This window comes from Ovis aries, chromosome 5 (genome assembly GCF_016772045.2).
Source record: "Ovis aries strain OAR_USU_Benz2616 breed Rambouillet chromosome 5, ARS-UI_Ramb_v3.0, whole genome shotgun sequence".
Classification (NCBI taxonomy): Eukaryota; Metazoa; Chordata; class Mammalia; order Artiodactyla; family Bovidae; genus Ovis; species Ovis aries.
Genome location: NC_056058.1, coordinates 19,488,547 through 19,502,485, shown reverse-complemented (window position 1 = coordinate 19,502,485; position 13,939 = coordinate 19,488,547).

Sequence of the window (13,939 nt, the reverse complement as noted above, 5' to 3'; positions counted from 1 at the left end):
CATGCATGATTCAGGCAACAGAGACCATGGCAGGACCTGTCCAGGGTGCAGATGACCATTGCTCTGGGGACCACTCTCAAATAGAGTGAACCCCTCATTTTCACTCAGACAGAGGTGAGGAAGGAAGCCACAATCAACTGTGCAGGGACCTGGGGATGTTCAGCCCAGAGAGGGAAGACCTGGGAGTGGGCCCGAGAGCTGAGTATCCCATGGGCTGTCCAAGGTGGGAACTGACAGTCTCTGCGCCCAAGAGGTCTCAGTACCTGTCAAGCGCCACTGCATCTGCTGAGGACTGCCTGAGGCCTGCACCTCCCCAGCCTGGGACAGTGATGACCAAGACACCACACATACTCAAAGCTTAGCAGCAGAAATAAGTCTTTAAAGAATGGGGTGCAGACCATGGAGTTGCAAAGAGTCGGACACAACTTAGCGACTGAACAACAACAAAACAATGGAGTCTGGAGAAAGGTGCTCTACCCTGGGAGCGGGGAAGCGCGAATGTCAGGGTGGGAGTAGGCGTGAGATCTCTGCCATCCTCCTTCATTTGAAGATTTTAAAGTCAAAAGAGTATTATTTATGGAAGGTTGACCTTTTTAATGCTACACATTTATTTAAATGTCAAAAGTTTAAAAAACACTAAACATATTGGCAAGGGTATGGAAGAACTGGAAGCCCCAAACTCTTCTGGTAGGAATACAAAAGGAAACAACCATTTTACATCACAGTATGTGCTGATCTGCTAAGTCACAGCCTACTCTTTGCAACCCCATGGACTGTAACCCACCAGGCTCTTCTGTCCATGGAATTTTCCAGGCAAGAACACTGGAGCAGGTTGCCATTTCCTTCTCCAGGGTGATTTTTTTTTTTCTTTTTTAACACAACACTTGGTGATCCATTCTCTGGCGGCATCACGTTTGACCCACATCCTCCCTGCTCAAGCAGGACATTGAACTGTCTGTCCAAGATTAAGATGAAAAGACTTCCAGTGAAAATTCCATGTGAATTTTTTGAGAGCAAAGGCTGGAACAGAGGCTGACGTAGGGGAGGACCCCTTAGGGTTTCCCACACCACATAACTCAGGAGGGCCCGGCTGCGGGATGCACAGTCCCGACAGGGCTGCCTGGACCCCACCACTAGGGGTCCACAGTGCACCACATCCTCAACCGCCGCAGCTCCCTGCCTGCACCTCCTCCGAGACTGTTCCCAAGAGGGGCCTGTGGTCTCCAGGGGTGCGCGGTGAGCCGGAGGGAGTTGGGGGCTTCCAGGGATGACAGACCTCACAGAGCCACAGAATCAAGTCTCTGCTGCTGGCAACAGGAAGGTGGGCTGGTCAGGAATGAGATAAGGAAGAAAAGGGGAAAAAAAGGTATGTGTCAGCTCTTGTGGCTGGGAGCATCACCACCTGGGGACTGACCCGCTGGGTACTTGCTGGAAGTTTTCTCTAACCACGTGGTCTCACATCTTTCATGCACAAGGTAAACCCCAAGCAGGGCCCAGAGAGAAGGGGCATCAGAAGAGATAGAATGTTTAGTGAGTGGGAGGGAGATGCAGTGGTGGGGCCCAGGGTGGGGAGCCCCTTGGCACCCCAGGAACCCCAGGCCTGGGAGGTTTCACTAGAAGAGGGGCTGGGACTCAAGTGAGAAGTGAGACACACACTCAGGTTTCCAGCGAACTTGGTGCCAAACACCTCTGTTTGCTGCTCAGATGAGGTGTCAGAGAACATTCCGAGTCACCTCGGGGGTTTCTCTGAGGCTGGCCGTCTGAGCTGCTCAGGACCCAGGAGGACAAGGGCCTGCATCTTGCTTCCTTGTGACCAAGCAGCTTGAAGGCTGGGGTTTATCAAATCCATCAGCTTAGCATTTTTTTCATTATGATCAATGGGGAAGTGCCTTCTGCTCTTGATCTGAATTTGCTGGTCAGTTTGGACAAACTAAAACCCGCTCCTCCCCTGAGCTGACTCCCTTCTAAGAAGACCCGGACAAGTGCAGGCTGACTGTGTCCAGCCAGGGCGGCCTGGCCTGGCATACACAGGCCAGGGAGCCAGCCTTTCCAGAGGTCCAAGCTGGTGTCAGAACTGTTGGCTCTATCACCCCTCCCACACATGCTGCCCACTCCTACTCTGAAAAATAAAAGTCATAAAGCCTCATTATCTTCACTCATTTCTCGGCTCCACCCAAAAGCAACAGAGCACAGGGTTTGCAACAAACTTTCCCAGATCAACTGATTTCTCGGCAGCAAGGGAGGGCCCCATGACGAAGCCATTTGAAATCCCAGAAGCAATTTTCTACTTACGACCTCACTTTCTGTTGCGTTCTCTCCCTTCCCCTCCTGAGTGTCTTCTCTTGTGGAAAGTGATTCTCTCAAAGCATCGTTCAGAAACGCCCCCAGCCCGCGCTGCCTGGGCAGAGGCTGCTGTGTGGTCACCAGTGACGCAGACGCCAAAATTAAATATAGCAACTTTCATCAGCTCTGCTCTCTGCATCACTTAGACCAGTGTGGGGGCCCTAGGGCTCTTCCTGAAACCTACGAGGGTGGAAAGGCCTGAGCTGGCTGTAGTGACCCCTGTAGAGCTGAGCTGATGGCCTCTGGTGGGCCAGAGGGCCCTGGGCCAGAAGAGGTTACGATACTAGAAAAGCAGTTTCTCATTCATTGCCTTTTCTTTCTTCTAATCTATCTTCCCACATTTTCTATGAATAATGAGCATATGTTCATTTCCCACTGGGGGACAAAGACAAATATATCTAGAAAAATCAAGCAACAGAACATGGAACTGATGCCATGTCCATGAAGGAGCTAATCAAAACTGGGGCCGGGAAGGGCCAGCAGTGCACATGAAAGGCAGAGCCCAGGACCCCTCAACTGAGGTCTAACTGCTCCCTGGGGTCAGCTGACTCAGGGGAGGAGGGGCCCTTTTGTAGGGGCCGAGACCCAGGAGGTCCTACACTATTGCCCACATAGGCCAGATCTTCTTGAACCAATCAGATCCTATACTGCCAAACAGAGAGGAAGATGTCCTATTCTTGGGAATCTTCACCTAGCCCAACCTGCCTGGAGGTGGGGCCAAGGGGATCAGAGCAGGAAGAGAGAGGAAAGGGTGGGTTGCCAGCCCAGTGCTGAGACTGAGGTGCCCTGGGGGCAGAGGGACAGCTCCTGCAGACTCCTCAGCCGGCTTCCCTCTTTCGGGAGAAGGGACTGCTTTAGCATCTGCTTGGCAAAGACAAGTCCACAGCCTGCTTCCTTCCTTTCCTCCTTGTCAGGGGTCCTCCTGGGTCTATACCCAGAAGCCCACCCCCTTACCTTCTCCAGGGTTCAGGGCAATGACTTCAGCATCCAAACAGCCCTGGTTTCAAGTCCCAGCTGTGCCCTTGACTTCCCCTGGTGTGACTTAGGCAGAGTTTCAGCTGCCCCTGTGTGAAATGGAGCGCCATTCATTCAAGGATCTCCTGAGGCCTTTATCAGGTGCTAGAAACTTTTCCAGGAGCTGGGGACTCATGGTGAAAAACACAAGGTCACTTCTACTGGAGGGACAGGATGCACAAACAAGAGAACACAGGATGTGCAGGGGGCGGGGAGTGTTGTATGGGGCAAAAGAGTGGTTAGGGGGCAAGCAGGGGCTGCCATGTTGTGAGAGGAGGTCAGAGTCAGATATATACTGATATATACTTATTTGTGTATATCATTTACATCAATATTACATATGATACAGTAATTATAAATACATGTATATTATATAGTACATAAATGTATATACTAAATATATATTTAATTTTTCTATCCATATAAAGTTTAAAAATCTTTTACTATAGGAAATTTTCAAATATGTACAAAAGTCACTCTCAGATATCCATTACCCAGCTTCACCACTTAGCAACGCATGGGCTTCTCTGGTGGTCCAGTGGTTAAGAATCCGCCTTGCAACACAGGGGACACCAGTTCAATCCCTGGTCTGGGAAGACCCCACATGCGGTGCAGCAACTAAGCCTGTGCACCAGAACGACTGAGCCCGCTCTCTAGAGCCCACAAGCCACAGCTACTGAGTCCACACACTGCAATTACTGAGGCCTGTGGACCTAGAGCCTGTGCCCCGCAACAAGGGAAGCCACCACAATGAGCAGCCCACGCATCTCAATCAAGAGTTGCCCCAACACTCTGCAACCAGAGAAGGCAGCACGCAGCAACGAAGACCCAAGACAGCCAAAAAATAAAATAAATAAACCTTAGAAAAAAAAGTTAGCAACTCATCTATCTCTGCCCTACCTGTCCCACTTCTGAGCCAGCACACCATTCAATGCTGACTGCGGTCTGAAGGCAGAGACTTTGGTGGCAAACTGGGTGTAGGGCACAGCAGGTTTGCACCAGGGTATGAGCACCCTGGGGGTGGTAAAGAGTCTGGCTGCAATGTGGGAGACCTGGCTTCCACCCCTGGGTGGGGAAGATCCCCTGGAGAAGGGAATGGCGTGGAGAATCCCATGGACAGAGGAGCCCGGCAGGGGTCACACAGAATCGGAGATGACTGAGCAACTCACACACATGCACACCCGCACGCGCACGCACACACCAGCACCCTGAAGAATGGAAGTGCCGTTGACAAAGGAGGCCTGTGCTTGTGGCCCCATTTAAAAAAGTGACTACTGATCATGTGTTGTCCCCCATCCCTTGCAGCTAGTACCTCAACATAGCTCACCTTCCAGAATGCGCTCATGCCGCTGTTTCCACTTCATGAGCCCACACACTCCAGAAGCCAGCTCCATGATGTCACTGACTATCTCCTATCACTAAATCTAGCAGAAGCCCTTCTGCCCTATCTCATCTGACCCTGAGGAACACGCGACACTGCTGACCTCTCACTTGTCCTCCAAGGCCCTCATGCCTGGGTTCCCTCTAGGGCACTTGGTTGCCTACCTTCTCTTCTTCCTTCCCTCCCTCCAGTGTCACTGAGGTGCCACAGTCATTTCTAGTTCCCTCTCTTCCGTTTCTGCCCACCCCAGGCAGGACTGTTCCCTTGGCATCCCCTCACTCTCTGTCTACCATGCAGCCCCTCCTCGGGTCAGAACTAGACCCAGCAGCAGGGGCCACCTCCCACCCACCTTCCCTTCCTCAATGGCCATCTCTGCAAACCGTGGTTCCCCAAGCTAGAATCCTGGGGTCCTCTTTCTCTTCCCCATATTCAGCCAATTCTAAGTGCTATTAATAGTAATGATGATAACAATGATAAAGGTTACAATGATAGCTGGCATCTATGGGTTTCCCACATGCAAGGCACACCAAACACTTTATTACCTCAGATAATCTTCCCAGTTTGACAGAGAAGCCTGGACAGGGTCACCCTTTCCCAAGGTCATCCAGAGAATAAGTGACAGAGCTGAGACTTGGGTCCCCGCTGAGTCCAGAATATTCTATTGCTGCTGAGTAACCCCAGACCCACAGCACTCCATCTCACCCTCCATGCCGGCTCCCTCCCTCACAATGACTGCAGTGTTCTAACTGGCTCCCCCGCTGGCCCGCTGAAGGCCTCTCACTGCTACCCCGCCCTAGCGCACTCCCCTACTCCAGTCCCCTATGTATTCCAGTCTCTACTAAGCACCACCCCCTTGGAGGAGTATCACCTGTCTCCAGGAAGAAGCCCATGAGGAGCTGGAAGGGCTTTTGTGGGCGTTGTCCGGCACAGCTGACAGAAGAGGAGCAGGGCTTGCGGTGGGATGAGCCATGCGGATGGCTGGCGAGGCAGGAATCACCTGCCAGAGTCCAGAGAGACCGGGCTACTCTGCTCACCCTCCATGCCTTTCCCCTGCATGTTCTACAGCTCTCAGTGGCACCTGAAGTTAGTGATAGTCTGGGTGTAACTGCTCTCCTAGAGGGAGGTGGTGGGCAGGTATGTGCAGACACCATTTTCCATTCCCGTGGACTACGGGTGGGGAGGTAAGGTTCCCCCCGGAGGAGTTTGTGGGTGCTAGGAGGCAGTGGAGGCAGCAGTCCCAGGATCCCTGGATGGCAGCCTGAGGACATTCCTGGGCTCCCAGCCTGTAATGGCAGCCTCATGGGTAGCGGTGCTCCCTGCGGGCCATTTCTCTAGAGTTCTGAACCCAGCCTGGAGCCTTCTCTCTAACCTCTTAACATTTTTATAATACCTGCTTTCCTGCATTCAAAGCTTTCTGCATAAGGTGCCACTGCAGTATCTGTTTCCTGTAATGAATCCAGATGAATAATCAGAAGGGCCGCAGTGGAGCAGCGAAGAGTGACTCTCCAAACGGGAATGGAGCCTCAAAGGAGGAGATGCATCCACGAGGGACACGGGTGGGGAAGTGGCCACTGGCAAACCTCCACTGGTGCTGCTTGGACTCAAGCTTGCCTGACAGGTAAAAGCACCACAGCTTCCCAGATGACCAGAGATATGGCTAATGTTAACTAACAGCACTCACTAGGTGCTGGGCACTAATCTGACTGCTTCAAAAACGTTAACTTAGTTATTCCTCAGAACAACCTCAGAGACAAGTTCCACTATGATCCCCACCAGACAGAGGAGGCTGAGAGGCATGCCTAAGCCCACACAGCACGAAAGCAGAGCAGCCAGGACCAACAGGACTGGAGCTGGCCCACTGTGTGCCCTGGGGGCTCCAGAACAGCCACCCTCCGTGGAGTTGATTTCGGGCGGCCTCGGCCTGCAGTGGCTTGAAGCAGGGCTTTGGCTCCCCGCCAGAGACTGGGGCCAGGTCGCAGGGTAAGGGCTCCGAATCCTAGGCACTAAACCAGGTTACTGACAAGGCCCTGGTATTCAATTTTGCAGAAAAAGAATTCCCACAAAGACCCAAAGTGGTGAAACGAGTAAAGTACTTACTAGGAGGACAGCAGAGTGCAGCACACACAGGTGGGCTCAGAGAGCCGCCGAGCTGTGCCCTTGTGGCAGCTTGAATTGCTCTATGGGGCCTTCCTTTCAGGTTTTCTTTGGCCAATTATTTTGACTTGCCTGGGTCACAGTCCATATTTGGCATATCTCAGGATCCTCCCATGAGTGCGTACGCATCTCTTAGCCAAGATGGATTTGACCAAAGAGGCCTATGGGTAGCCTAGGTATCACTCCCCTTTTGACCTCCAAGGAGCCTTTCTGCCCATGTGTAGTTTGGGAGGTCTCCTGACTCCGAGAGTAATAAGTATGTGGCCTGGGCAGGACCCAGCCTCCTCTTTCAACTGCCCTGCTATTCTCATTGAGGAATTTCAGTCCACAGGAGATGAACGTCCTATCATTTTTCCATGGAAGCGGGGCCCATCTACTTCCTGCCTCAGGGTCATGGTACTCCCTGCTGCCAACAGCTCTCTAAAGGGTCAGGGCAGCTCCTAAAATAACCACTAAATTAACCCCTTTTAAAGTGGCATACAAATGACCATTCCTTACTCTGGATATGCTGACCCAGAAACCAAGGCTCATCTTAAATACATTATAAACTTGGCCAGGTCCAGAAGGCTATATAAGAATATGGCAGAAGTGTACTAAAGCCCTTTTCAGATGACAGTCCTAGTTACCCTGCTGTAAAACCTGGAGATTGGGCACTTTTAAAGATCTTGAAAAATGAGTCCCCAGGTGACCAGCGACTCCCAAAATGGAAGGGTCTTTACCAAGTCCTGCTGGGTAGGAGTTGGTAGTCAAACTCCAGGGGGTCACCAACCGGGTTCATCCATCCAGGATCAAACCTGTCTCCACTGATATGTTACAGGAACCTCAAGGCCCACATTCCAGTCATCCCTGTGAACTCACCCCTCCCTCCAAGTCTCTACAGGATCCAGAGGACCCAGAAGAGCCTGAAAGTTCCAGGCAGATGAGTGAGCCACTACAAGACTTGAAGCTACTATTCAAAAAGGATAAAAAATACTTCTGAGACCCTAGGCTAAGTACCCGTAGCTACTAACTGACTGACTGACCCTGACTGGTGCTATTATGATACTACTAACTGCCTCAGCGTCTCTATGCCTATTTCCCTTAACCTATAGGATGGATATACAAATCTCTACTCCACATTGCACAAACTCACGCTTCCTCCACTTGGTTGACTGCTGGATTTGTTTACCCAAGTTAAGTTCTTCATGGGCCATGGCAACCTGTCTATCCCGTGAGGAATTTTAGCCAAGTTCCTGATGAAAATTGGTTCTACCACAGACCCAAGGTTCAAAGCAGTAATGTATAGGATTAGAACTGTTCATTTTCCTACTAAAGAAAATTCTAATGCCTCTTGCCTAATCCTCCCCTTAGCAACAAAGGAGAACATGAAATCAAACTGGGAGGATGAAGAATTGGCATTAAAGCACTGCAGCACTTTATAAAGGATCCTCCTAAGTCAGAATTCCAGCTACCTATTTGTGCTCAAATTCTAACTCGCTACCTGAACAAAGGAAGAAGGATCCACCTTACAGGAGCAGGTACTGGGATGGACGTGGATGGAACACATTGAGTACATGATTGGAAAACATTTCCATTACAATAGAAATGGACGTTGCTGTGTCGCTAAGTCGTGTCCAACTGCTTGCAGCCCCATGGACTGCAGCGTGCCTGGCTTCCCTGTCCTTCATTATCTCCCAGAGTTTGCTTGAACTCATGTCCACTGATTCAGTGATGCCATCCAACCATCTCATTCTCTGTTGCCCCCTTCTCTTGCCCTCAATCTTTCCCAGCTTCAGGGTCTTTTCCAATGAGTTGGCTGGGTCCAGTTAGATGGCTAGGTCTTAAATTCTTAAACCCGTTAGTCTGCTGTGCCCTGCCAGCAAACATGCCAAATAGATAAGAAACCACGGGCCACTAATTGCCTACACAATAACTCCACGTCCACACAGTGTATGCTGGGAGCCTTGAGTACTCCTTTCTCAATCCACTCCTTAAATGAATCCAAGCACTGGGCAAGTTCATTAAACTGTATACTCAGCTAACTCGAGATTTACCTGCTGGTATCCCAGATGGACATGCCTATCTCTTTGGGTACACCTCATTACCATGGTGGGGAGTAGACGCTCACCAACATGGTCTTCAAAACTTATCTCTCACTGCTACAGCTAGTTCTCTTACTAGTTTACAGAAGTCTCTAGATTCGCTGGTCAAGGTGGTACCTGACAACCGTCTGGCCCTGGATTATCTGTTGGCAGAATGAGGAGGAGTATGTGCAGCTGTCAACACTTCTTGTTGCACATATGTTAACACTCCTACCCAGGTAGAGATTGACGTGTAAAAAAACTGACAGCAAGCTACCTGGCTTCAACAGACAATTCACCACCAATCCACCCAATGAATATAGGTGGGGAAATTGAAAATGGTTTCTCTAACTTGTTTTCCTGGATCCCACAAGGTATTAAAAACTTTCCAAGAGGAAGTTTCCATTCTCTTATAACCCTCCCTTTTCTCAGGCATCTGCAACTAAGACCTTTCAGTCCAAGAATGAGGTCTGGGACCAACAGGTTCAGATCTTCCATTACAGAAATAGAGAAAGATACTAAATTTTAAAGCCTGAAAGTAACAAAGATATGCTTACCTTGTACAAGCAGATTCCCAGCTGTGCTTGAGCCTTTGATTATAAGTCTTTTACTGATCTTAAGTCCTTGCTTCTCTAATCTAACTATTTAGAAGCAGGAAGATGGGCATCCCCCCTCACCTCGGTACACTGATAGGAGATTCATTCCCCATGGACCAAAACTCCAAGATGAGAATAGCAGGACAATTGAGAGAGGAGGCTGGGCCCTTCCAAAAACACTTTTCTCACTCGAAGTCAGGAGACCTCCCCAACTACACATCAGCAGAGAGCCTCCTTGGAGGTCAGAAGAGGAGTGATGCAAACTGATGCCAGACTACCCATAGGCCTCTTTGGATAACTGATATGTGTGCACAGCTGGGAAGATCCTGAGATATGCCAAATATGGACTCTGAACCAGACAAATCAAAATGATTGGCCAAAGAAAACCTGAAAGAAATGCCCCATAAAAGTAATTCAAACCATCTCTGACGGGGGTAGGTCAGTTTTGCAGGTAGCCGTAGAAGTCCCAGTAGGGGACTGCAGATAGAGGGGAACTTAAGAAACTTTGGGAGACCACTGTAAGTTAATGATCTATTGGAATCTCACTGAATGAAGCAGGCTTAACTGTAAAAGCTTGCTTATAAATAAAAGTATGAGATATGCCCCAGGTCATTAAGTGAAAGAAAAAAAGTCACACCACCCCACCATGAAGCAGGCTTAACTATAAAGACTGCTTATAAACAAAAGCATGAGATATGCCTCAGGCCATTAAGTGAAAGAAAAATGTTACCATCTCTTTACTGATTCAAATAAATGCTATGAACATCCTAGTTTGACCTCACAGGGTCAGATACTCTCCTGCCTGATACGAAGGAGAAGCTAGAAATTTAAGCCTCACGTCTACTCAAAGAAGACTATCTTTTCCCTTCCCTCACTTTCCTTTTTTTTTTTTTCCTCACTTTCCTTTGACTATAAAATTTATTCCTGGGTTGGGAAGATTCCCTGGAGGAAAAAAAATGCCAACTCATTCCAGTATTCTTTCCTGAAAAATCCCATGAACACAAGAGCCTGGCAGGCTACAGTCCAAAGGGTTACAAAGAGTTGGACTGGACTGAGCATTAAGCATGCACATAAAATTGTAGCTCACTTAATCCTCAGGGCATAGCTCCCTCGCCTGCCCTCTTGCATCTCTTACAAGCATCCTATATTAATAAATCTACTTCTTGCCTATCACTTTGCCTCTAGTTAAATTCTTTACGCACTAAGACACAAAGAACCTGAGCTTCATTAAGTCCAGAAACCAGGTGTGTGATCTTCGTTGGAAGATTGTGGGTTGTGGCCAGGTTCGAGTCCCAGTCATGTGGATTGAAGTCCCAAATGATTTTGGCTGGGCTTGAGTTCCAGCACATGGGTTCAAGTACCAACTGAGGTAAATGATTTCACCACAAGGGCAAGACTCAGCGGCTCTCTGAGTCCGACTGTGGGTCTGTCTGCACATACTATACTTCTTTTCCTCCTAATCAGTACTTTACCCGTTTCACTACTTTCCATCTTTGTGGGAATTCTTTTTCTGAAAGGCAAATGGCCAGGGCCTTGTCACTGACCACTGGTCTAGCGGCTAGGATTCGATCCTTTCATTGCCAAGACTGGACCTCAATCTGGTGGGAAACCGAAGCTTGGCTTCAAGCTGCTGCAAGCCGATGCCACCTGAGATCATATTTGGTGCCGAAACCTAGGAATTCAGGAAGTCAAGGTAACCTGCAGGCGCCGCCCAGTTTGGACTTGAGGCAACCAACTTTCACTCTTGCTTGCTTTCTCTTGGTCTCGACTTTGTTTTCTTTCTGAGACCTGCAAGGCATACCCTCTGTCCACTCAGAGCCTCGTTCGTGGCTCCCCCAGCCCTGGGGGAGGCAGACACACTCCCCAGCCTGTGCAGACTCAGATGCTGTCCTTCAGAACATGGCACTTCAGTGCTGTCCCACCTGCCTCGCCATCCTGGCCCAGAGCTGCTGCAGGCTGGGAAAGGCTCCTCCGTCTCACAGGGCTAGGCGCTGGCTGCTGTCTCCGGCACGCAGGTCCCCACCTCCCCAGCTTCTGAACACCCAGCCACACGCAGAGCTGCCATGGTTCCACCCTGCAGGCAGGGTGACCATTTTTAGCTGCCACTCTTTGAGAGGACCTTCTGGTCACTCCTGATAGTCCAGAGAGTTTATCCTTTTTTCTCTGGCCTCATCCAACCACTGAAACAGCAAAAAAGAAGCTGTATTCTGCTTCTGAGCTATGGATACCAAATTATATTCCTTTTCTGACTCATATCTTTAACCCCAGAACCCCAAGCCCAAGGTTTGGCCCTCAGCATAGGTTAAAAAAACAAACAACTGTTCAATATGTAGACAGCTTTTCCCTATTGCCTCCCACACATGCTGGGATTCTGGTGAACTCTCCTCCTCTCCAGCTCTGCCTCAAACCTCAAGTCTTTAGAGGTGTGCTCTACAGCCCTTGAACCTTTTCTTAAAAAAGGACTACCATTTTACTCCAAATGACAGCTAATCTGGATTTGAAGTCTCTATCTGTTCTGGAAGGAAGTCTGCCCTTCTCATTAACTCCCCCTATTTGTGTAGCAAAAAATAAACATACCCTAGCAAAAACCACAAATAATCAAAATTTAAAATGTCTAAAATTTGTACAGACACTTTTCCAAAGAAGATATATGAATGGCCAACAAGTTCAGGAAAAGGTATTCAACAACACTGATCATCAGAGAAATGCAAATCAAAACCACAATAAGATAATACCTCCCACCCATTAGAATAGCATCAACAAGACAAGAACATTGGCAAGGATGTGGAGAAAAAGGAACTCTCATGCACTGTTGGTGGGAATGCAAACTGGCAAAGCCATTATGAAAAACAGCTATACAGGTTCCTCAAAAAATTAAAAGATTAGAACTACCACATAATCCAGCAATTTCACTTCTGGGAACGTATCCAAAAGAAACAAAATCATTAACTCAAAAAGATACCTGCATTCCCATATTCAAAGCAGCATTATTTACAACAGCTAAGGTATAAAAACATCCTGTGTTTATCACAGACAAATGAATTTTAAAAGTTGCAGTACATATACAATGGAATATTATTTACCCATAAAAAGGAAATCCTGCCATGTATGATAACAGAGATAGATGCTGAAGTGAAAACTCTAATGCTGTATAATCTCACTTATATATGAATCTAAAAAAAACCCCACAAAACTCATAGAAAAAGGGATCAGAGTTTTAGTTACCATAGGTGGAAGGAGGAGGGGTGGGGAATTAGATGAAGGCAATCAAAAAGTAAAAACTAGGGACTTCCCTGGTGGTCCAGTGGCTAAGACTCCAAGCTCCCATGCAAGGGGCCCGGGTTCTATTCCTGGTCAGGGAACTAGATCCCACATGCCAAAACTAACACCCAGAGAAGCCCAAAGAAAGAAAGAAAAAAAAACAAATTTTTTTTTTAAAAAAAGGTACAAACTTTCAGCTGTAAATAAGAACTGGGGATATAACATAAAACACGATGACTATAGTTAATACACTAGAATGGAATATTTGAAAGTTGTTGAGAGTATAAATCCTAAGAGTTCTCAACATGAGGGAAAATATTTTTTTCTTTTTTTGTATCTATATGAGAGAACTGATGTTAACTAAACTTACTGTAATCATTTCACAATATATTGATATAATTTAAATCATTATGTTATACAGTGATATGTCAACTGTATCTCAATAAAACTGAGGGGAAAAAGAAGTATTATAAAAAATAAAAAAAGAACTTACCCAGAGAAGTTTGACCTTTGTCCTGGCTCTGGGGAGGTGACCTCTAAAACCTCTGAATAAAGAATCTGACAGGTCTTTGTCACCAGTTCCTGGAGGTAGGCCGTAAATCCTTGGGATCTTCCAAGCTACAGGAGTGTCTTTGCTGTCTGTGGCAGAACCTGACAGTTCATGCTAATAAGGCCACTCAAGATGGAGACCAGTTACACTATTAAGCTGTTGCATCATCAGCCCATCCTCCAGGGAGGCAGCTGGAGGGTGAGGTCAACCAAGTGGCCATGGATTCAATCAGTCACATCTACTGAATGACACCCCAGTAAAGCTGGACACCAAAGCTCTGATGAGCTGCCTTGGTTGGCACGATCTGTGTGGAGTCACACATCAAAGTGCCAGGGAAGCGATGTGTTCTGACTCCAGGGAGAGAACAGAGGAAGCTTCGTGTCTGCAACACTCCTAGACCTCAGTCTCCATGTCTCTTCTTTTGGCTGAGTCTGATTGGTATTTTTTTGCTGTAATAAAACTACAACCTTACATATAGTGCTTCTCTGATTTCTGTGAGTCATTCTAGCAAATTATGAATCCAAGAGGATAGTGGGGACTCAACTTTGCAGCCAGCTGGACAGACGTGAAGGTGGAATGG